General features: G+C 34.2%; 1 pseudogene; it reads left to right on the plus strand.

Moving 5' to 3' along the window:
* The first annotated feature begins 1660 nt into the window (after positions 1-1660).
* The window catches only part of LOC124374517, a 38693-nt pseudogene continuing 13815 nt past the window's right edge, over positions 1661-26538 (plus strand).

Consider the following 26538-nt stretch of genomic DNA (forward strand, 5'->3'; position numbering starts at 1 on the left):
TACGATGTGATAGATACGATCTCTTATCTTGCAATGAATAATACCTTTACTAAAGAGGTGAAGTTAGGGCTGTCAAGCCTTCTTGTATACACATTTGGGATTTTCAAAGTTGCAGTATTTTTAAAGCCCCAAATGCCATTATTTTTTTCGTTGTTATCGATGTAATAACTGGAACTTATTTTTAGTAAACAGTTCTGTGTATCAAAAACGCAGAAATAAACAAGCTAAATTGTAATATAACTTCCATTATTGTAGCTCTATAAACTCCGTTATTGTGTTAATTTGTGGTCACCTTTTACTCTCGGATCCCTTTTTTATCCAAACGTAGACATCAAGATTTAGCTTCGTCTTGATTTGTGATTTAAACTTAATTATTTTGTTCACACTTTTGTTAATATTATGGGTAAATTTTGTTTTAATTAAATACACTTCATATAAACTCTATTTGTTACTAAAGATTGTAATTATCTCTTTAATAAACTTTTGGTGATTAGTAATAGAGTGAATTTACTTTAAACTTTATACAGTGTGACCTGATCTTTAACTTCCTGTTATTAGTTTATAAGTACTATAAAGTAACTATAATAACTTTAGGGCCTAATATTTCAAAAATTTCCCGAAGGTGGGCTCTAGGACCTCCCAACTGATCTGGCGGGTTTTCCATACCTCTAACTCCCCGGTGTTCTGGACATCCCCAGAGAAGATTCTGGGTGCACTACTGGTCTTGCTGCAGGGTTCGTTAAACTCAGTCGGTAAGGACAATCCACTAGGTAGTGTTATATGTTCGTGCCAACGGATTTGCCACTTTTGGACACGGTAGGTCCCATATGTTTCGGTAAAGGTCAATAAATATACGAACAGACGAAGGATTGTCCTACTGATTTATAAAACTAGTTTTGCTCAACGAATTAAAAAAAAGGCAAAAGTTTTTATCAGATTTCGAGATCCAAATAAGCATAATCCACCACTGATATCAGTCAATAAAAATATATAAATACTGGATGATAATGCATACACCATTCAAAAATAACTCTTCGTCAAAAGATTGCTTGTAATGATTAAATAAAGTAAAAGTATTATCAACATTATTGCCGTTGAAAATGAATAAAAAAGTTTAGTGCAAACTAAATATAAATAGATCGGTATAATTAATATTTATTTATTAGATTAACAGATAACAGGGCAAGAACTAATTTAATAACATTAAAAATATAGTACATTTGTATTGAAGAGTAAAAATAGCTGTTTCATATTCGAGGGTTTAGTGGAAATTATATTTTGTGTGCCGAGCTCAGATTAGGGTGAAAATTCTTATAAAACTGAACTTCAAACCCAACGTGGTGGTAGTCCATCGTATCATGATAATACTAAACACATGTTGGCGTAGCATGCCTAGATAGTTTTGTATTAAAAATATTCGATCTAAAAAAAGGAAATGAACTTGTAATAATAATAAGTAATAAATAAGCAGCCCTATTGAGCAATTTTTATTCAATTGATTATTTCTGGCATTTTTACTAGACATTCATTGATTAATTACAGTATTGTTGTATCACACATCTTATTTAACTATGGAAACCGTTCAGAAACACCGCAATCTTAGAGGCTTCTGTGTTATGACTTGTTAGGTCACATGACTGAATCATCCAATCGCGTCATTTATGCGACCCCTATACGTGGCAAGAACCACGAATCTTTTCTGCCTTACGTCCGCCATCTTTGTTCTGTTTAGGACAAGCAGTGGTGTAACAATATAATAGTGTTAGGAATAGTGCTTGAAGTGTCGAGGTAGGTGTGTAAACTATATGAAGTTTTGTAAACTAAACTAGTTTTCTTTAATTTTATAATATCAATTCTATTGTACTTTCAGCACACGATCAGTATTACACGTAGATTTGGGAGGAGCTATAGTGATTTTGATATCCTAGGACAAGAGTCTGTCCGGTCTACGTTGTAAACGTTCTTTGTATGACGTTATCGCCCTTTATTTCCTAATAAGTCAATCTTCACTTTTCATTCTAACTATCAAAATTCATCAGATATTTATTGGTTTTTTACCCATTTATTAATTATATTAGTACTGGTTATAAGGTATGGAACGTTTTAGTAAATAAGCTTAGAAGCAGCTGGACATACTGGCATAAATGAGGTGGTGTTTTAGAATATTTTTATTTTATGACATAGGTACTTGTGTTCTAGGTTGTAAGCCTAATTCATTTAATTCTGTAAGAGAAAATGAAAACTACTATGACCAAATATTAAACTTGTGATATTACCTAATTAGACTCTTGGAATGGACATATCTGTCATGCAAGGAGGATTGAAGTCTTAGTTAGTTTAAAGATCAATCAATTGTAAAAAATATGTAATATGAATAGTGTAATATATAATTTTAAATATAGTTTCTGAGATTAGTTTTCTTATTGATTATAGTTTATGTAGTCTGGACCTTAAAGCTGGAAATCAAAGGTAGGCTATGCTGGCAAAATTTGTTTTTGGGAGCCTACTCTAAATAATGTAGGCTACCTTTATAAGCATTTGAAAAAATCTAGTCTATGCCAAAAATGTATATTTAGTATTCTAGGGTCTTTATGATTTTATTAGGTCAGAGCTTAGGCTGTATGTTTTGTAAGAAGTGTTTTTTTATAAGGGACATGATACAGATATGATTGGATATAAATGTGAGTAAAAATCATCTATTTAGGTAACTGCATTTCAATTTGAATTTATAAAAAGTAAATAAATTAGGCTACCTATATCCAAAATAATGAAACAATTATACAGTTTCTTCAATGCATTTAAAGTAGGGTTGCCTAAGTTCCAAAGCCCATAATTCACATGCTTGCAATAGTTGACACTGTATGCCCATAGGCTAGCCTACTTATAGACTGTATGGGTTCGAAACTGTCAGGCGGAACTGACCAAGCATATAGGCTATGTGAGCGTGTATGAAGATTGGGTGTGTGGTTAGCACATTTTATTTCTGTCAGTTGGATTACCTAGTTAGACTAAAATGAAGAATTTTCATTTGTCCATCAGTTCATAGGTTTGTTAGGCCTATTTTCTGTTGAGGTGATAAACTAAATTCACATTCCATAATCATTATGCTTGTTTGTTTGTTTTTAACAAGTGAAATTGGCCCACCCTAGGGTACGGTCCAATAAGCGGACTCGGTTTTTTTATACCGAAGAATATAATCATCGATACCTAATATTCGCATATCGAATCATAGACTATCAATCGATATAAAAGTAATAACAATCATATGTTTAAATTAAAATGTGAATTTAATGATAACAAATAATAAATGAACATAACCAAAATCAGGGAAACTCATAACTTTAACTAAATGAAACAGAAGGAAAACGTTTTTACTAAAGTTGTGTCTACCATTACCTTCTTTTTTTCATCTGAAGACGACCATGTTAGCTCCTCTGACAGTTACATTTGTTACCTTTCAACAAATATCACATAATGGATTCTTAGGTACTAACCCAACATCCTGAAGCCATAAAAAACATATTTTATCGTCTTTTAAAGCAATTTCGTGAAGCTTCCTAAGATTGACGGCCATTTTAATACACAATGTTACGTGAAATTTAAAATATTACCTTAATTGTATTATTTGAAAGTGTTTTACAGCTGTTCATATAGATTATTTAAGTTGTTAAAAATAATTCATCAGTATCGATTGATTATATCGATGGTTATGATTAAGTAATATCGTTTGCCAATTTCGATATAAAAAACCGGGTCCGCTTATTGGACCCTACCCCCACCCTAGCCTATGTGGGGTTTTAGAGGCCTACACTCATTATTCAATTTTTATTATCTAATGATTCAATACATTTTGATACTTGCGACCTCGTGTCGTAGCGACTGAAAGAGGGCATCTTTCCACAGGACTAATTATCTCCCGTAGATCCGCCACTAGATCATCTTCCCTATCCAAACCTAACCAGCTTTGAGGAAATGACAAACTAACAGTAATCATTTCGATATGGTTCAGAAAGTTCCCTAGTCATAACACTTAAGCCTAGACAATCTGCATACACTTCTACCCGGCATACTCTACACGATAGTCGCACAACGACTCCGACATAATTTACGTCCTTGCTATCCTAGGCAGGAATAATCCCACCAGAACCTGTTCAGTAGAATTCCCAGATAAGGCTAGTAGGAGACTCCCCATTGTTAAAGCTATGAACTAAAAGTCGGCCCAGCTGGCTATCGTGTTCTTGGCTACTGATAAGATTATGCACTAAAATTCAAATCTAAAATGGCACTTGGCGCAAACTTAGATATTATAAAATGATTGTATGCAACAACAGTTATAACACATTAAAAACAAGAATAATACATTACAATTTTAATAATATCAATTTAACAATAACACTACAAAATATCAAAAACCAACAACGGCTTGAGTATAATAAGAGGCCACCACCCACAACAGAATATCATATTTATGATTATCCAAACTAGGCTATAGAAGCAAAAATGTTGACACAAAATAACGTTATATAAAAACTATCTATGTTCCGTATTATTAAATGTAACAAACAAAAAAGTTTAACATTCAGTTACTTGTTACTGTTTTTTAAGGATATACTATGATTCTATTGTGGTGGTGGCCTCTTATTATACTGTGGCACCAACAATGGCCTAGACCTATTTATCAGGAAAACTTTACAATATTTATAGCTTGACTGGATAGGAAGTGAGCAACTGCTTTGGTGAAATGGAGGAAAGGATTCTCCATATTGGTAACCAGGAGCCAAACCCACCATATGGTGTTTATAAAAATGTCTCATATAATTTCCTCTAGCTTAATCATCACCATTATCAAATTCTTCAGAAATGAATTAGCATACATCTTGCTTTTTATTGCTTAACCCTTCAACGTGGTTCCACGTGACATTCACGGCCGACTGACGAAGCCCGTTGCGGTGGTTTTCACGTGAACGCCACGTTTTCGTGCAGACCGTACGCGTAAGCGATCTAGCGGCGACAGTTTGAACTACTTCAAGCGATGTTTTATATCGTTAGAAAGAGGACATTCCATTCTTGATTTTCGTATGCGCAGAATATGTGTTTTTTTTATTCAGCTGTTTCTAAACCTAAACCAAACAGATGACTCAGTCAGCTGTCTCGCGGTATTTCCAATACATCGTGTCTGTTGTTGTTATTGCTGACCGGCTTGTGTTTACACTGTGTTTTATTAGAACTTTTATAATATTAATTGTTTTATATTAAGTTTATAGTTGGTACTAGGTGTATTGGTTATTATTTTGAGCCTAAATAATACTATTACATTCTTCAGTAAGTGCAAATAATAATGGTAGTAATTTGGTGAATGTGTGTTTGTGAGTGATGTAGGCCTAGGCCTATCTGTGAAAGTTAGTTGTTTTTATGGATAATTTGAACAATTCAGAGTAAGTGTTTTTATAATTTCTAACTTTTAGACATTTCTTTATTGTTTCTTTTACACAATGTCAAATGGCAGTGACCAAATAGCCGACTGGCTAAATGACCAACTGTCAGACTGTGGCAGTGAGATAGACTATAGCCCTGGTGTGGAAGATTTGGATTATACACAGCTAGATTGTATTGAAGATAATTTAAATGATGATCAAATGTTGCTGGTTAGGGAAAGTACACCAGAAAATGAAATCTTGCCTCCTAGGCCTAAAAAATCAAAAAAAGGTCCCTCAATGATTTGGGAAACCATGGAGGGTTACATTCCTGAAAGAGAAGTTTTTACTGGGCAACCAGGACCTAAATTTGAATTTGAAAATGTGTTACATATCTTTGAAAACTTTTTTGATGAAACAATCATGAAAATTATAGTTGAACAGACAAACTTGTATGCAGAACAAGAAAGAACCAAGAAGGGAATGGTTTTTGGGCGAAGGTCAAGGGACTGGGATTGGAAACCGGTTACAGTTGAAGAAATGTATGTGTTTTTTGCCATTGTAATGTTAATGGGAGTTGTTCAGAAACCATCAGTTAGAATGTATTATTCGAAGAATCCTCTGCTTGAAAGTCCAGTATTCCCCAGCACTATGCCTTTAGAACGCTTTTGAACTTATCTCAAAGTATTTGCATTTTTCTGACAAAACAAAAATTGGTGAATTTCAGGGCTCAAAAAAACTGTACAAAATTGTTCCTATCATAGATCACCTGAATGGACAAATTTAAGAGTTGCTATGGTCTGTCACAAAATATTTCTATCGATGAGTCCCTAACATTGTGGAAAGTGTCGATTGTCTTTTCGACAATATATTCCACTAAAAGCCTCTCAATTCGGCATCAAATCTTTTGAGCTATGCGAGTCTACTAGTGGTTACACATGGTCTTTTGTCATCTATACTGGTAAAGGGACTGATTTTTACCAGTGAAGCACTACCAAAACAACTGCCCTACTTCAACTGCAATTGTCCTCAAGCTCTTACAGCCAATTCTTGACAAAGGTCACACAGTCTGGTTAGACAATTGGTACAACTCCCCTGAGCTTTCCAAAATTTTAAAAGAAAGGAAAACTGATTCCTGTGGCACCCTAAAATTGTGTAGAAAGGAGGTACCAGAGCAACTGAAAAAAACAAATATCAATAAAGGGGGAGATTGTCTGTTTCCATAGTGATAAAGTAATGGTTCTCAAATGGCATGATAAACGGATTGTTACACTGATTTCAACATTTCATTCTCATGAGCTAGTGTATCAGAGAAATAGTCTTGGCACTGAGCAAATAAAGCCTGCACTTGTACTTGATTACAATAGACATATGGGGGGAGTTGACCTTAGGGATCAGTTGCTCCATAGCTTTCTTTTGGAAAGAAAGAAAAATCTAAAGTGGTACATCAAACTTTTCAAGAGAATTTTGAACGTAAGTGTACTAAACACATTTATCATCTGGAAGAGTCGGAATGATAAGTCTGAGCATATTTCTGTAAGACTAGAACTAATCAAGGGTCTTATTGAAAAGTATGGCTCAGAAGTCAAGAGGCCAGTCTATGGGCGCCCTTCCATTGAGCCTAAACCAAAACGCCTAGTTGAGAGGCATTTCATCGAAAACATACCACCTACAGAAAAGAAATCCAAGCCATACAGAGTTTGTGTGGTATGTTCCAAACAAGGAAAAAGGAAGGAAACAAGATTTTGGTGCCCTGATTGCCAGGCTGCAATGTGTGTGGGAACCTGCTTCAAGAACTATCACACCAAATCAAAAATTTTTTGACTGATAATTTTTCATCTCGATATGAATAATATTCAATATTAATTAATATTGTAACCTAAACAGTTGTTTTTATTAGATGTAAGATAAATTAATAAAATAAAATTTGTTACAATATTTACAAGGGGTACTTAATGTCATTATAACTAAAATATAGCAATCTACAATCATTAGCACAGAAAACTCCCGCAGCAGGCAGTTGGTGGGCTCCAGGAAATCCCCACATTGAAAGGGTTAACTTACTTAACAAAATTACTGTAACAAGTTGAAATGGTACTTTGGGATTATACCGACCACACCCAGACATGAATCGTTATTCGACATTTTGCTTCTACTGATTACTAGATTAGCGTAGAACAATATATCGTCAATATAAAACAGGAATTGTCTTATCGCAAACCCCTCCCCATCCTCAGACAGAGGTCAAAGTCGAGCGGGTCTAGTAGATAACGTGATTGTAGAGTCTCGCCGCCCGTTCAGCTGGTGCGTCGCTTTGTTGTACTTCCGTGTTTTACCTCTACATTTCTCCAAACACAAAAATTCAACAACAAAAAATATTACCAAACTAAAAACTAAACTCTTTATTGAAAAAACACTCAAAACTTGTTTTTATTCTTGATCACATTCCGCCATCCAAAATGCGAGTGCCTCCGGCCGACGAAGGTGCTGCCAAAGTCCGCGCTGATGTCAAGGAAAAGAAAAACATCCCTCGAGATAGTACCTATCAGTAAAATATCAAATTCTAGAGGGGCTGATCAGAAATATAAATTGAATTGTAATTGAAAGGCAATTATGTACCGTGCAAATTATGTGATGCCGCGTGGCCTGCCGTAATCGGGATTCTCGAGAAAGATAACAGCCATTCTTTTGTTGCGGACGTGACAGTTACACACCTTCTCATTAGAATAAAAATTAAAGTTTTTTTTTTTCTATAAATATTTAATACCAAGCAGATAGACAAATGTGTATACAATTTTCATCCTGAATATAAAATACATAACATTATTTGTTTTTAATGCCATATCTAATAGAGTTGGTGTTACGGACGTGACGTGAAAAGCACCTAGGTTCTGACATAGTATGACAACTGTTTAAAAGTCTGTTAATTATTTGAGAAATATGCAATTTAAAATTATCTGTGATAGTCTTAAGAAAAATTTCCTACTGGGAAACATTAATGTCTAATCAGAAAACATTGGAAATAAAAAAATAAAAAATGTAAACATTGTTACGGACGTGACTGGGGTTTGTTACGGACGTGACAATAAAGTAAAATTTCTCATTAAAAACCATTTATTTGACACAATGCACACTTTAACATATATTATATGTAATAATATAATTAATAATAATATAATCATGTAATATATGTGTGTGAGAGCTAAAATCGCCATGGGCGAGAGAAAAATCACCGTGAGTGGTGGAAAAACTTTACCTGATCTAAAACCTGAATAATGTAAAAAAATTACAAGAAGAATATTACTGACTAGTCAGTAACAATAAAATAATAATAATAATAATAAAATAATGACTAAATTGTCTTAGTGACAGAGCTTGACAAAAGTCCAAGTCCTAACTTTTACAGAGCAACATCATTTTTAAACTGGTAAAGAATTCTACCTCCCTTGGTAATTATATCAGGTTTAGGCAAAATGCCAACGATCTGGTCACAAGATATAAAGCTTATGTCATTTTCATTAGGCTTAAACGTAGATTTTTGCCTCCATAAGGTTCCATAAACATAACTTCAATTTCACGATCAGGCTGTACTTCTCCTTGAGTTACTGCCACAAAATTCAAAGTCTTTTTAACCCGTGGTAAATGAGACGACAAGGTACACATCCAGCTTCAATTCATCAAATGTGTATGGAGCAGGTTTCGTTGTATTTTCTTCTTCTTTAGAGCTGTCCTCAGAGTCAGTATACACATCCTTAAACCTATAGAAGCGGTCATGATCTTTTGTTAGAGTCATTGAACTAGAAGGGTTGTCTTCTTCTTCACTTGAAGGTTCATCACTTAAAGATTCTTCTACAATTGGAACTTTTAACATCAAATCAACCGATGTCTTACCAATGAGCATGTAGTTATCGTCATACCCCTGAAAGTGATGCATAGATTGTATTTTAGGTATCTCAATCAGGTTTGTCCCATCTTTTAGTGAGGAGTGTTGCAACTGAATCTACTTCAGCCTGTGGGACAAATAAAATGACAGTCTCTTTGCACTTTACTTTGGCTGTCTCATAAAAATCATAAGGCGTGCTCACAAAACATTGCCTCCCTTGAACTTCCCTCCAGACAGTTCTCTTGACAGAACCTCCCACTCCATCAACTGCCCCTTTGCCGTGCCCCGAAGCAAAAAAATTCCACTCCAACGTAACTCCAAAATCTTTCTCAGCGTAGCAGACAATTGCGACATTATATACCGGCTCTTAAATTGGCCTGCACAGTTGTCTGAAAAAACAATCAACTTATTTACTTGTGGAACTACTTCCTTAAATTTAACTATAATTGCCTTCATAAAAGCAAACACTGAGTTTTTGCTGTGTTTCAAGTCATCACTTATGACAGCAAAACTGTATACTTTGTCATTGTGCCAAATACAACAGGTAAATATTGTAGTTTGGTTATGAGCCCAGTGAGCGCTTTGAATTTCATCCTGTTGGATGATCGAATAATTTTCTGCAAAGTCTACTTGCATTACAGCACTTTTGGGGTTCTTGGTCAAAGATTTTTTACACTTCTCAAAGTATTGTGCCTGTACTCTTTTAATATATGTGTGCGTCTTAAATGCAGCTAGTTGACTGTTTAATGTTAAAACCATCCTCTTCAACGTTGTAGTATTTTCTACCAACTTAGGTCTATTATTTACTGTTTTCCACTCCTTCCACTTGAGCCTTTTATTCATATCAACATCAGAACTCAGCAGAGTCTCTAATTTTTGAATACAGTTCTCGCATTCATTTGTCATACAGGTCACTGATTCTGTATCACAACAAACTGACCCTAAAAGCTCATTATGAGTTTTTGGGAATGCAGGATGAAATTTAGATATTGGTTCAATCAAGAACGAGAAGTTGGCGTGTTTAATGCAAACACATACTGTATGGGGCATCTCACTTAAGGGCAGGATGTGTTTAGGCCGCAAGCTATAAAACTTAGATTTTGAAATCTTCTCGTCTGGATGCGAACTTTTAAACTGTTCATAAGCCTCTCTAATTCCCATAACCATATGGCGAATTTGGATCAGGCCCCGTTTCCCAGTAAGAGGGTCCTTTACAGATTTGACATCCCTTTTTCCTGGAGCCTGACGGCTAATCTCATCATTGTTAAAAAATTCAATCACGCTCTGTTTGCACTCTTCTGATAGTTGTCTTGATCCAGATTTTCTTGTTTTAAAAAATATTTTTAACTATCTCAGGACCAAGGTTTTCATACATTAAACGCTTAAAAACTGCACGTTTTTTTTGACGGACTCTTAGGCAAACAAAGCTTTTACCTTCTTCACAGCCTTTCCTAGGGTTCTTGGACTTTTGTAAGAGCCAAGATCAGACCCAGAGACTTCAACATTAACATTTTTCTTTCTCAACCTGCAACGACGCTGTCTTTCCCTATCTTTTTCCCTTTTTAGGAGTAAAAGTTTATTATCACCATGTAAATCTTCTTTTTCCTTAGCTCTGACGGCTCTCTTACGCAACTTATCTTTCTCAAGATGCTCTTGCCACTTAGTTGGATTTTCCTTCTTCTTCGCTCTGCATTTGGCAACACGATCTCTACTCGACATTTTTCTGGAAAAAAAATAAAACAGGTTATATTAGTTTTAAATAACCACTCCAAAAACTATAAGTTTAAGACTATAACATAACTAGAAATGTAACCTCTTTGTAATCAGTAGGCCTAAGCCGGTGATCACATCTGCCCACTTCATCCAGTTGCGGTGTGGGTATGTCCAGTAACTCAGTAACTGGCGAATAGGAATGCCCAATGAAGACAAGTGAAGGTTTAACCTTTACTGTTGTTTAGAATCCATTAAAATTACAAATACTGTAGGCTATCTAAGGGTTTGATATCACCACTCACCCACAACCTTAATTATATTGGCATATTTTACTCAAACGAAGTTTAATGTTTAGCACACATTTTTTTAAGGTTGGAAACACAAGGCACCATGTAAGCCTAGGCTACTGAAATCACTGCAAGGTACAAAAACAAACTTCAAGTAGGCCTATAGGTTTTAAAAAGCACACACAAGCTGTTTAAACACTGCCTTTTCCATATCAGACAAGATAGTATCGTGTTTAACAGTACGAGATGTCACGTCTGTAACACTTATTTTTTGTCGAAAATATTTTTATTCATTCACATAAAGACTACCAATTAATTAAAAAAGGTACACTCCTAACTTTTATAAAATTTCATGTTGATTAACCAACTATTACAATTGGTATTTAAACTTTTAGTAGTTTTTTGTTACGGACGTGACATCAAGAATTGATTTTTGTATTAGTTAAAAAAACCAGCAAAAACTTACCAAATCAAAATGAAAATTTCCCCAGTTGAAGAGAAAACTTCAATCTTCTTGAACATAACCTCAATTTGTTTGGAGGGAAACTATTAACAATGTATCAGCTGTCCAAAAAAAACATATGTTTGGTTACATCTAGCCAGTAAGAAAGCTACAACTTCAAAGCTAAAGAAAATGACAAAATAATTTTTTTTAATGCAAAATATTATCAGTTCTACTTTTATTAGATGTTTTGAAAGGCTTTATTAATGGTTATATTAGGAAATTCAGTAATTAAATTTTTATACCCTTAGGTGTATGTTTGAAAAGAATGGCTGATAAGATAACAGCGACAATTTCCGATCACAATACCTGGAAATGCTTGTAAGTTTGTAATTTTGTAATTAAAGAGTTGTTTTTTCGTTCTATCATGTTTATTTTAAATTTATATTTTTGTGTTCTTCATACTGGTGTGTGTGGTCGGTATAATCCCAAAGTACCGTTGAAATCATGTGTTAAGTGAACCAATTATAATATTAAATTATTCATTTCAATAAAAATAATCAATCCATTTTATAAAAAACAACTGAATACCGAGTGTAGGTAACTTATTAAAGTCTACTGTGATTTCATAAGTTTGTTAGAAAAAATAAAATCAATAACCACCCATTCATTTAGGCATAGGCATACAGTATCTTATACTCTGCTTCATGTAACACAGTATTCTACAAGATCAATTGAAGCTGGCATGTCAACTTGGACAGTCGTTGGTCTATTTTTTAGTTCTAATGATCTCTCTTATAATAACTTACTAAAAGATTAAAATTTGGCAATTTATGGTGATATTTACTAATATTCATGAAACAAGCAAAACCTAATGAGTATACTTATTATAATTGCCTTGCTAATTATTTTATAGTGAATTGTTTGGTAGATCTGATAGTAATAGACTATTGAAAAATAAGTCAAAGTCATTATTTAGTATTAAACTTAAATAAAAGTTGTGATAAGCTAATTGTTAGTTGATCATGTAAATAGTAATACTTACTTACAAATTGATTCAAAATAAGAATATCCACATTGGCTGCAGTATAGTAAGCATCCACTGTGAATTAAAATCGGGTACCGAATTATCCATTAGAAATACCTAAACTATCAAATGGAAAAAAAAACATTCTAAATATAGTTATTTACAATGAATTATTGGCAATTGAATAATATATGTTGGGTTATTGAATAATAATATTGTTTCCAAATTAATTCAACCAAAGTAAAATCATTTGAATGGTATTTTAAGTAATAGTTGCTAGTACAATAACGATGTTCATGTGTTTATTTGTGTCACAAGCTGTCAGACATTGTTGTGGATTAGTAATTAGATAGTTTTGAATGGATGTATATCTGTAGTAGTAGGCCTATGTTGGTTGCGGCATAATGTTGTAGTTCTGTTTTTATTGCGTTGTTAATTCCCCATGTTGGTGGTGCTATATGAGGTTGATCATATTATTGTTGGTTCAAATTTATTGTATTAAACTGCCACACCCATTGTGCATCATATATAGAAGTTCGGATTGTGTAGTTTGTTTAATTTAATTGTGTAGTTTGTTTAATTTAATTGTGTGAATAATAAAATAAATGTTCAATTCACAATAAAGTTAAGACAACCGGGACATCTAGTCATTAAAATGTTCTTTAAAACCATTATTATTGAATTCCTTAATAATTTCTTTTGATTCCAAATTATTGTTTTTATTTGTCTGTGTGATTTCTATTTTAAATCGATTTATAATATCATTTAAAATAATTTCAGTGTAGTCCTGTTTCTATAACACTGTACTCACCAATATTTTATGTCGAGTTTTAATTAATTTACTCATTCCTCTTCAAGTTTTGTATTCGAAAAATTATAGGCCTACATCACATTCACTAACCAATTTTACTTGTTTTGACTTGTAATCAGCTTAAAAAAATGTATGAGAACATGTGCTCCTTCTACTAGCACATCACATATATCCTTTTCTCTCCATTGCCTACACCAGAAGGAAAAAAGAAGGCTGAGATTACCACGACAAAACCGTTGGGAATACAAAATAGGGCTCACATACCGGAAATCAATGGAAGTCATTAGCTCTTCAGCCTCCAACCTAGACCAATATATTTTAAGTGGGATGGAAACATAACATCTATTTTTTATTTTATCAGCCAAATGGTTCACTTCAATTTCCGCTTACTGATCTTGGCATGGACCATTTGAGTTTTGAATTTAACCGATGTTGATTTTTTACACGTTTATCTTTTAAAATAGTAAAAATTAAGATAACTAAATTTTTTAACTGTTTTTGTTTGTTATAAAAATATCAATGATTTTATTGTGTTGGTGGCTGCTTATTACGTTATATGTTACCTGGAATGATCTAAACAACTTTGTAAAGTACATTTTTACCAATTTTTATGTAGGCTATTGGTATAAATCTTATTTCCACAAACAGTTTTTTAGGCTCTCACCAACGATGTAGTGTGTGTATAAGAAATAATAATATATCAGATTGTCCAAAGTGATATAAGCTGGGAAAAGTAATGGTCAGAAATGTCTATGGCCCTTAGTTGCGGGCTTCAGTGGTGTTTTCGTCACTCTGCCTTGTACTTCTGGTGGATACAAAACAAAAATGCCCCTCTAGAAGTGGTATCTAACTTCAAGATCATCACGTAGGCTAATTTTGTACTCATAAATAATGTATTAATTTACATTATGCATGAGTGGCATAAAGTAAGGTGGTTTAAAGCGTACCTTACCATTTATATAAATATGTTACTTTTCTCACAGACTGATGACAATAGACAAACTCCTTTATTAGCATATTCTTAGAGAACAGCAATAGTGTCAAAAATACAATATAATTGCAATAAAATATAAAATAATATATACAAATATAAATAAAACTATTTAATTGTAAAATACAAATGTTTAAAATTAAAATCAAATGTACAATCATTGTAGCGAAGTTAGTAGCTCAAGTGTTCCAAGACTCAGGTGCGTGTCCTGAATTCTTCCAGAGAATAAATTTGGTCAGATGTAAATTATAGTTGATGTAGTGGACATATTTTGTATCTTAGTAACACCACTTATCAACCAATAACTTTATCATTTCAACTAAATACAACAACTTATATTACAAATTTTGAATATGTTTTTGATTCATCCAATATAATCCATAAACTCAATATTTGGACACCTTAATGAATCCCATTTTCTGAAATTTAGGTCCAAGATAAGGATGTTAAATAGGCAGCCATTAAACATTATCCCACTCGAGGTCATGTGGCTAGCATAATTTTTAAACATCCTTGTAGACTGATAAACAAAAACTTAGTTGATAACATAGCCCCAAATGTTGTGTAAGAGGCGATAAAACAAAGTTGGTTTCTTGTCAATGATGGTTGATGTTAGTACAGTGCATTCAACCCGAGGGTCAACAATTAGTTAAGGGTGCTCTATGGAGAGAGTTTGGCATGTCAACTATTATTTGGTGACAGCTTTTCTTACATGCCGGGTAGCGAACATGGCGAAGAATTATATTGAAAGTAAGCAAAAATAATTCAACAAAACGTGTTTTTCTGTTCTTTTGTGAGAAAAATTATATATTAAGTGTTACATGTGGAACATTGGTTGTAGTTAAGTTTTAAGAAAAATAAATTAACTGGTACCCTATAAAACAATTTGCCACTACAGTAAATTTGCATGCCTTCTTTGGTTAAAATGTAACAGAATTATCTGCATTATTTAAATAAAGGTAATTTATCTTTTTGTAACATGCAAAAGTTGCACCCCCTTCCTGGACGTGAAGGGTCACAAGGCAATTTGCTTATACTTACTTTTTTATTACTTTTTGTTTTCCTTTAATGGTTGCAATCTCTCGCATGTTGAGGCCTTCCATAAAAAGTTTATTTTTTTAATATTATTTAATTCTATTAATTTTTATTCAACATTTATCTAACTGACAAATTGCTTCTGTAGTATTCTGTAATTCAACACTTTTAAACTCAAAAACACTCCCTTGCATAGTAATTTATTTATAATGAATTCAATCAAGCACCACTAAGGTTAGTTAGCTTTTTAAGTTTTTGTTACATTGAGTTTACCAATGATGTGCCACAAACTGTTCATGTTAAATAAGATCAGTATTCAATTGAATGAAGCTCCTAAACACGACAAATGTAAAGTCTAACCTTACCTTAAAGGCTGATGCAATAATTTAGTAGATATGGCAGCAGCTGAAATCGGCATGAACAAGGAAAATAACTGTGCATGTTTGAGTCATGGATATAGGTGGCTCACGCTGCACATGAATTATATTCCTGACACAGTTATTTCTCATGTGCGGCACCTGTGACTCAGACATGGGCAGTTGTATTCCTTCTTCATGCCAATTTCAGCGGCTGTGATATATGCTTTGTCATAGCATCAACCTTCAAGATACATGGTAATTCTGTATTGTATGCATTATATATAATGTAATAAACATAAACTATACTTCTTACCACTTCAATCCCCAATTAAATCAGTTAACAGTTTTAAAAGTATATGTTCAGCTAAAATAGTAGGTTTGGTTGGTCTCCTGGTATTATTTTCAGGATTTCAACAAAATTCTTCTGTCCAATTTTTGTAATCTGTTCAAATTTTCTATTTATTTTCTAGTAATTTTCAGTAGTCTATTTATCTAAATTATAAAAAGTAAATTTTTAAATTTTGTTGTATCCATATAAATTCTAAATTTCATAACACAGTAATATCCTTTAGAAGCGTAAAGTTTTGAACTTGAAACATTTATTTATAAATTTTAGAAAAATTATTAATGCATTTTTATTTTATTTGAACATCTTTCTTTTTTTTTCAAGACATTATTTTAGTTGACTTTCTTGGTTTAGTTTCTTCTTGTGAGAGAAATCTTTTAGTTTATTTTGTTATACACATTTGAGTATGTATTATTATTACTAAATCTAAGAACATTTTTTAAGAATTTATCTGTAAACTAATTTTTAATTCTTTGTGTGAAAGGTTGATTTAAGATTTTCATTTAAAAAAGTTACATGCAGGCTTAGTTAAGCAAGTGGCTGACAGATATGTATCTTTTTGGATTTATTTGAAAATATAATATAAAAGCTAGTTTATATTCGTTTTGAAATAAAATTTCTGCTACTTTACTATTTAAAAAAATTATATTTAATGATATTTTATTAATAGCTCCAACGATTTCAGTAACAATTGAACTATTTTAGGCTAGTGTGGAGAAATCCTAAGTCTAAGGGCACACTAAATGATGACACACTTATGATGTAATAAAATGATGACATTTTATTATAGTTGATAAAATCCCAATAAAACCAAACCCAGACACAGAAAACTTCTGCATGTAACATGACATTTGTAAAGTGTAACCGACTTTTGACAGATAAATAACTACTACCACCTATTTAAATGTGTATAAATTATTAGCCTATACTAATTATTCTTGAATTTGACAGGTGATTAAAAACACATCTACTATCTGGTGATTAAAACCAAAAAGAGGGTTTATCAAGACCAGCGGGACATAGCCTGGAGAGATTTAAAAATTAGAATAGACTCATATGTTAACAAGGAACCTTGAGAACGTCCACGTAAAATTTCAGTACAATCGAACCATTAGTTTTTATGTAATTGAGTAATACACACAAATATACGGAGAGACACTATTACATTTTTACATAATTGTATTTGTATATTGTACTTTTAGTCAGTAGTACAGTGATTGCAAATAGTAAAAGGTTCTTATGATACACTGACACAAAAAATGTGTTTGTTGAATGTCATGTCATTTCGATCTTTATTTCTTGTATTCATGCTAGCCTAATCGCGGCGATTGGTCTTGGCGCTATTTACTAGTGTACCAGATTAAATGGAGCGGTTTTACCTTGAGCAAGCGCTAGCTAGCCGACCGTTGCGTGTAGGAGTGGTGATCGTAAACAACCGCCACTACTACTAGATAGCAGTTGACAGCAGTGTTTCGCAGTCAATCGGCAAACCTCTTGGGTGTACAAATTTTTCTTGAATATGGATTTTGATGGATTTGGTTGGAGAGGATTCTATAGATGCTCAATTATTTGGATTAGTCTACTTTTTGTACAATATAATTAAATATTTTACCGTTTTTTTATTTGAAATAATACATGATATCTATGGAAACTTCTATTCATTTTCATTTGATTGTTTTTGTCACTTATAATCATATAGTGACCTTAGAAAAATATACCCATACTTATGGGTCATTACTTACCTGATAATTTATTATTGGTATTTATTTTACTGTAATTATAGTACTTATTAAGTAGATTTTCTCACCAGTGTTAATAGTTTTTTCAAGGCAAGAAAATCACATTTAATAATGATTTGGTTTGGTAAATTACACCTAAATTTCAGTACTAATTCGCATGATTCAGTTATGGTATTTGCTGTTAAAAGAATATTACTTAAATATAAACTTCTTGCTTCATTCTAGCTTAACATATAAACAAACCAAAAAAATTTATTTTTTGATTGGCTTACTTCTTATAGAAGAAATAAGCCAATATAGATATAAATATAGATAAAATATAGATTTAAATATAGATTTAATCTAATTTAAATAGTATCTACTAAAAATGGTTTATAATGTTATTGATACTAAAATACTTACTTGGGGCGTAATAAAGAAAATAATGTATAGCCTACATAATCAGTTATAACTATGAGCCCTACCTATTTGTTTTTTATAAGTATTTGTTTTTTTACATTCATCTTTATATATTTTTAGTACAATTTTAATGGGATTACGATTCTACTTGACTGCTGGAATGCCGAACACATATGCATTCATATTACTGATTGGAGCGTCCACCACTTTCTGCGATCGACTGGTAGCCCTTCTGAATCCTTCCAATGCTCCCACTTATGTACTACGTTGCCGCTGTTGGCTATGATCCTGTAGTGGTGGGCGGTTGTTTCCGATCGTCGCGCCTGTCCGTTGCAGTCAGCTGCGAGCGGCCAGGTCGCGCTTGCTCATGTGAACCACTCCATAATGTGATTCAATACGCTACTTAGGCAGATCTTACACAGCCACAAAACACTGAACTCAGCTTTTCGTTCTCTATCACCAACTGCTCATCTGTTGGACTTATAATAAGTTGGAGTTGCAAATAAGTGAGCATTGCTGCTTTTCACAAGGAGCGGTCGATTTCAGTGTATGCGGCAGGACCGATTGTCACGAGTTGCTGTGATTAGGCTGGCGCAATTCTCGCTCGCGTGAACTGCTCCTACAGGCCGATTAAAAGTAAGAGCTCCGATATGATACAAGTGGGATATATTTAGCAAACATACCCTTTATGCTCATTATTTAGCAAACCATACCGTTGGACGCTTACCGCCCCTGCTTGTGTCGTACCCAAGATCTAAAAATCAATGCTCATTTTGTAGATGCATCTGTCCATTTCTGCACAAATCGTTGACATCGTTAGATATACAATAGGTTACTTAACTTAATGGCTCTGCATTAGTTAGTGAAGATTAAAATCAACTATTGAAGCTGTTCTCAATTTTTTGTCTTATAGGTTATGTTTATTTCAATATGATGAGCTCACCTGCTACTGTGCTAGGGAACATCCTCTAGCAATGGTTTCTCTCCAGTAAAGGAATCTGGAACTGTCAAAGGAATGTTTAAGTGTTCTAAGAATATTCTTTTCTGTTATAGACTGTTAGGAACTCTGGAACTTAAGACCGTTTAGAATCATTTAGAATTTGTAGGCCTCATGGATAGGACATTCAAATTGAAAAGTAAGAGCATGTGAATCATGCAGTTACCATCTAAATATGGGGTTGGAGAACCTTGTAAAAACTTTTATCATATTAGATGAAAAACTGAGGCTGTCTCAAGGATATTGCCATCGGAAAACTTCAAAAGTATTACGGAAATGCCATAATCAATACAATATCCTTGGTGATGTAAATTTCATAAAAAACTGTATTTTTGCTACGATTAATTGTAAGTCAACCAACTGTAAGCCCTCCGATATTAGCCAGAGAGGCTCATGGTTAATAAAAGGGATAGCGTTTTGCTGCCACCACCCTAGCTCGTAGGGAAATTTAGAATAGTGGTTGAGAAGGGTCTTGAAATATAATTACTCACGTTTCTCCTTTGTTTGAGTCCAATCTATATTCAAAATGCACTAAAACACTCGTAGGCGCACCCAAACTACTATATGTGTACCGGTGTGTTCGCCTCTCACTCCACCAAAATAAACTTACTTCACACACTCTACATTGCCAATCCCTCCGCCTACCTCCGAGCCCTCAACTCGACTGCCGACTCGTGCTGACGAGTGCTGACCCTTGCATTTCCTCAGCACGGCCAGTCACCTCACATCACGCGGTTAAAGGGACTTGGGTTAGTCCAGTTAATTTACACACTGTGTAATTACTAAAATACCATCTAAAAATTACTATATTAAAATAGTAGTGTGCGTGCGCGCTACATCACTCTCCCTTTCAGGAAAGATGGATCATACAGAATTTTCATGGTGATACATCTTAGATTCTCAGAATATAACAAACATTTACAATACTTCAAAAAAAAATGTATAGGATAACATTTTACATTACACATCATTTTTTCACAACTTAAAAGGACAAAATAGTATTTTAGGCTGCGTAAGTTCTTATAATCTACAATTTAATTCTACTTGACATTGACAATCACTTAAGATATATGTCCTCCTAACTACATTACATTTCTTGAGCTTGGCAAGTCCCCACATATTTATAACAAATATAGTCTTTGCAACACTGACCTGACTGGTTCAGCACTACAATGAATTTCACAATACCGTACTTCAAGGCGGGCTTGGTGTATTGAATTGAACAAAGGAAGACTCCTGAATAATTTCTGCGAGCGGAGTTCCATGTTCTACTCGAATGGTTGGGGCTTGCCGCTCAGCAACTGAGGACATCCTCGCACAGGTTGGCAATTTTCCTGTGACAAAACAAAACTACGCAAAGTACACTATTCAAAATGAACAAAATAAACATTGAAACTATGATAATGTAGAAATAGTTCAGTGGGGTTTCTATACTTTCTTTGATACTAGGGTACAAAACATGTGTATCATTTAAAAGCTTATTAAGGTCTAGTTCTATGTGATTATCTTTAAGATTGTCCTTGACTTTTTGCATTGTTTCAAATAACAAGCTACTGTTTTTAAAGATTAGATTTTCTTCGTGAGATAGCAACAGGTTAATCTTTGGGATGTGCAAATGGTTAATGTCAAATTTATATATTTATATTTCCCTTGAGTCCTCGAGAATAACTTATTATTTAATTTTTTTTTTACCAAAGATAGCGCAACTTGAAGCCTGTTTTAATATTCCAGACTTGTTTAAAGTTAATTCTAAATAACCTAGATGTGGTGGAGAGATAACTGAGTTTTCTCCATCAGAACTCCTCAATACAGTTAAGTATGACTTTATATGGTTCCTTTAGGCTATAGATCCAATCATTGCCGTTTTGGATCCATACAGGTGAAAGTTACATTTATGGTTAAGGTTCGTGAACATTTTTCTGTGACTAGGTTAGATCCCATGAATAGAGCGAATATACAATCATTAACGCTATGATGCAATACATTTATAGAGTTAGGACACAAATAAAAATGACTTAGTCTACACTGACTTAGTGTGTTAAAATCGATAGGTGCATAATACTGTCTCTCTTTGGAGATCAACAAATAATCAACTTGTACATTCCATTTTAACCAATGTTGAAGGTTTGTTTGGTACAATGGAATAAACTTCTACTTTATAAAGTTCAAGACGTCTGTCTTGCGAACTTAAAGGTACAGTTACGATCAATCTAATTCCTGTCTTGGTGGCTAAAGCATGAGCAGTGCAAAAGGTGTAATACATAAATACGTCCTCTTCATTAACTGGTATAATTAGTTTCAAATGACGAGGTATGACTTTTCCTATGTCAAGCAATATGTTTACAAACTCATGGGGTGGTAGTAATTTGCTGCTTATTCTACCTGTGTTTACTAATTCTAAAGCTTGCCTAAACTCAACAATTCTTAACTTTGCTTCATCTATGGTTTGACCTAAATGACGTGCTAGACTGAACAGATTTTAAATGTTTTTGTTAATGAACGATGTAGCATAATGTTTTCTTGTTCGAATCCTTGGAGTGAAGTGATTAACATGCTATTTGAATGAGTAAGTTTAGTCATTATCTCTGATATGGCTTTAGTATTTGTTACCATCTTTTCATTCATGTCTTTCATTAAGGTGATTTGGTTTTCTCTAGAACTCAACAGTGATCCGCTAATCTTTTTTATCTCTTCAACTTTACTATTAACTTGTTCCATATCTTCGCTAGTGGGCACACCAAACAACCATTTCAATGCATATCCTCCTGCATCAACTAGTCCTCGCTTGGAGCGTTCTGTAGGTAGAAGTCTAAATAAGTCGCTTACATCGGATTCATACTGGTCTATCCCGGTCTTAATTCTACTATATTCGAAAGCAAAGTCCTCATCCCACACATTTACACTAGTGTTCGTATAAATAAACTAAGTCTGTGCACAATGTCTTAAGTGACTCAAGTTCGTCTCTTATTTCTATCATATTAAAATCTAATACAATCTTCCATTCATCCTCGGAAATAATTGTGTCATGAAGTTTCTTGAAAAACGATTCCCTGTGTCATTTCATTCTCTGCCATTCCTGTCTCGACAAAGAGTACAAGTATTCCTGAAATCATCATTTAGATCCTAATAATTGTTTACTTCATGAATATCCTGACTTATTCGAATTTATTTTATTACGTACAGCTTGATCTTATGTTTCTTATCTTAACCTGCGTAGATATAACTTCTTTCCTTATAGTGTACTCAATCACACATTTGAATTGTTTGGATCCTTTAATTTGGCTTTTATTCACACACCTTGCATACCCATTCATCAACATTCGTTTCACAGTCATACAACATTCATACTCACGCATACAACCCATTCAATTCGGAGTAACTATTGCATTCTACTTTGTACGTGGTACTCTAAAACATCTTTTACTTACACATCAGACAAGAAGCATAACATACTAACGAGGAATATTTTAGTGTATCATATAACATCCTCAAATAACAAACAATACATAATTATTCAATACATTGCGTTTACTTTTAACTACTAAATAAACGATGCAATACGCGTTCACTGTCATAACAATATGTATATACATTCCTATTATTTAATAAACTTCATAGTCTTTGAATCTACAAAACGGTTTTCTTCTATCTCTTATGGATCTAAAAGGGCCTGGTCGCTCTTCTGCGGTTCCTGGGCTTGGTTCTCTCCTGTCTTGTTCTTCATTTTGTCCGGCTACTCTATTGAATGCCTCTTCATGGTCTTCGGTCTCTTCAATGATTTCTTCCTGTTCTTCTTCTTCTGCTACCTGAGCAGCTTTTGGATCATTTTGGCTACTTCCTTGTTCTTGCAACTTAAACTCGGTGACAGGTTTTACTCGATTCACATGTACAGTTACATTCTTCCTTTTAATTCGGAGTACGACATTCAAATCTGATATAACCTTGACAATTGTGTATGGACCTTTCCATGGTCTAGACAACTTCTTCACTCTTCCTTTTTTCACTTGGGGCACGTGAAGGTATACTCGTTGGCCCTCTTCAAATTTATTTAGCTTAGAATTCTTGTCGTATTGTCTCTTTTGCTGGGTTCTTGCATGGTCTTGGCATTGTTGAGACAAATTCCTTACGGCATTCAACTTCATCTTAAGATCTTCGACATAATCAGGGTAACCATCATCTTCTTCTGTGATCAATAGATCATCTTCTAAGGGAGTCTTCATCTCTCTTCCAAAGACTAGCTCAAAAGGAGAAAATCCTGTTGAATCATGCACTTGAGAGTTATAAGCCATATTTACCATTGGTAGGAGCTCGTCCCAGTCTGTTTGATTTCGGTTGACATAATGACTTAGCATCTTGGGTATGGATCTATGAACTCTTTCTGTTCTACCATTGCTCATGGGGGATGATATGCGGTGGTTTGAAGTTTCTTTATTCTTAGTAGAGCACACATGCTTTTCATTATTTCGGATGTGAAATTTGAGCCTTGATCAGTAATTAATTCACAGGGTACTCCCATCTTCGTAATGACTCTCTGCACAAGTGCTCCGGGCTATTGTTTCTGCAGTTTGGTCTGGCAATGCAATAAACTCTCCGTACCTTGTAAAATGATCTATAACTGTCAGTATGTATTTGTTTTTGGAGCTTGTTAGGGGTAATGGGCCAACAATGTCACACGACACGAAATCCGGTATCCAAATTCTGTACTTTCTTGAAATTTACCTAAAGGTGCTTTAGTTTTTCCGTAATCCATTCTTTTATTGCATGGATCACATGCTCTGATAAAGGAGACAACATCTAATTTCATTTTCGGCCAATAAAACTTTTCTTGGATTCTTAACATCGTCTTCTTGATACCTCCATGACCTGCTGTCGGGATATCATGGTGTAAACGAATAACCTTCTCTCTTAACCGTCTTGGAACGACTATCAGTTGTCTGTCCTGCCTCTTTATATAGATGACTCCTTGTGGACTTGTTTTGAACTGAGGGTATTTTTTCAATCTCTGGCACTCTTCATCCTTACATTGATTTTCTTTAATGCTGTCCACATCCAATATAGGTAGACTTTCCACAGTATTCTTGCACACAATTCTGCTCAGACAATCAGCGTTTTGATTTTTTTATCCCTGGTTTATGGAATACCTTGTAGTCATATTCAGCCAATTTCAGTGCCCATCTAGTGAGTCTACTCGAAGGATCTTTTAGCGACAGCAGCCATCTGATTGCGCTGTGATCAGTATACAAGGAGAATGATCGTCCGTACAGGTAGCATCGGAAATACTTTACTGCCCATACAACTGCTAAAAGTTCTCTTTCTGTTACTGTATAATTCTGCTCAGCAGAGTTTAACTGTCTTGACGCATAGGCGATAGGGTGTTCTATTCCATTAATCACTTGTCCCTAATTAATACTGCGCCAAGTGCAACATTACTTGCATCAGTGCTTAAGACGAATTCCTTGGAGAAATTTGGATACACTAATAAAGGTTCAGTTACAAGGATGGTCTTCAATTTTTCAAATGATGTTTCCGCTTCTTCGTTCCACTCAAACTTTTTGGTCTTTTTTTTTTTGGTTAATTTTGTCAGAGGTTTAGCGATGTCGGCAAATTTCGGTACATGCCTCCTATAGTAACTACATAGTCCTATAAATCCACGAAGTTCCTTTTCATTCTTGGGTCTTGGAAAATTTTTGACAGCTTCAATCTTATTCTGACATGGTTTGATTCCATCTCTCGATACAACATGGCCTAGGAAGTTAATTTCAGACTTTGCTATTTGGCATTTCTTCAACTGGATACTCAAATTTACCTCTTGAAATCTCTCTAGAACTTCACTAAGATCTTTAGCGTGCTGATCAATACTCGAACTGAAGATTAGGATATCATCCATGTAGGGCAAACATGCTTTTCCTTTCAGACCTGTGAGAGTAGTATCAACCAATCGTTGAAATACAGAAGGAGAATTGATCAATCCCATTGGCATGCGTGTATATTCATAATGACCATCAGGAGTACTGAAGGCCGTCTTCTCTTGACTTTCAGGGTGCATTTTTACCTGATAGAAACCTGAATTCAGATCCAGTGCCGAGAAGTACTGACTGCCTCCTAACATGTCTAAAGTTTCATGTATATCTGGAAGGGGATATATTTCCGGAACTGTAATTTTATTGAGTTCCCGATAGTCTACACATAGACGATAACTGATGGTACCATCAGAGCCTGCTTTCTTGGGGACAATGATTACCGGTGCTGACCATGGGGAAGTACTGGGTACAATTACAACCTTTATCTAATTGTTCTTGTATCAAATTTTGTAGAGTACCTCTCTGTGATTGTGGCACTCTGTAAGGTTTCTTATTGATCGGTAGGATGTTGGCTCGTGTTGATTTTGTGAGTAACTAAAGAAGTACAACCCCAAATTCTCTATTCCTCCTAAGCTAAATAGACGCTTGTAGCGTTGGAGAACATTTTTTAATTTATTTTGGTCTTCAATTGGGAGGTGCTTTAATTTTTCTTCAAGTTTTCCATTGAATTCCTCTGTCCTATTTTGTGTTAGATTTACTCGTTTCCATGCTCCTTTATTTGCTTCACTGTGTGGCTCTTCTATTTTGCAGAGCAGCGTATTCTTGTATATCACTAAATTTTCAGAGGTGATATTTATGATTTTGGTCCAACACATTCCTTTATTCACTTTTGAAAGGCTTCTAGCGACATTGATGCCATGAACTTTTACTAACGCTGGTTCTGTAATTACTGTTTTTCCTTCCATTTGTTCCATTTGATCCTTTTTGTTTTTGCTTAATTTTACTTGAATAAGCATTTCTGAACGGGCAGGCACGTTGATGTTTGTGCGACTATACGCTAAAATGTCAGGTATTTCTTCCTTCAGGATTTGTTTTGGTGGATTAAGGTTTGTTGAAACTTGTTTCGTGGGAACATTGAACAATGCCAATGCCACTTCTCCTGCTTCGAGTTACAGGGGATTCTCTTTCATGGAAACTGCATGCTATCTTGTTTCCAATACTCAGAGACTTATTCTCAAGGTCAATCACAGCCTTTTTTTCGTTTCAAAACATCGTATCCTAGGATAGCAATATA

The sequence above is a fragment of the Homalodisca vitripennis genome, unplaced genomic scaffold (assembly GCF_021130785.1).
Source record: "Homalodisca vitripennis isolate AUS2020 unplaced genomic scaffold, UT_GWSS_2.1 ScUCBcl_8842;HRSCAF=17118, whole genome shotgun sequence".
Taxonomy (NCBI): Eukaryota; Metazoa; Arthropoda; class Insecta; order Hemiptera; family Cicadellidae; genus Homalodisca; species Homalodisca vitripennis.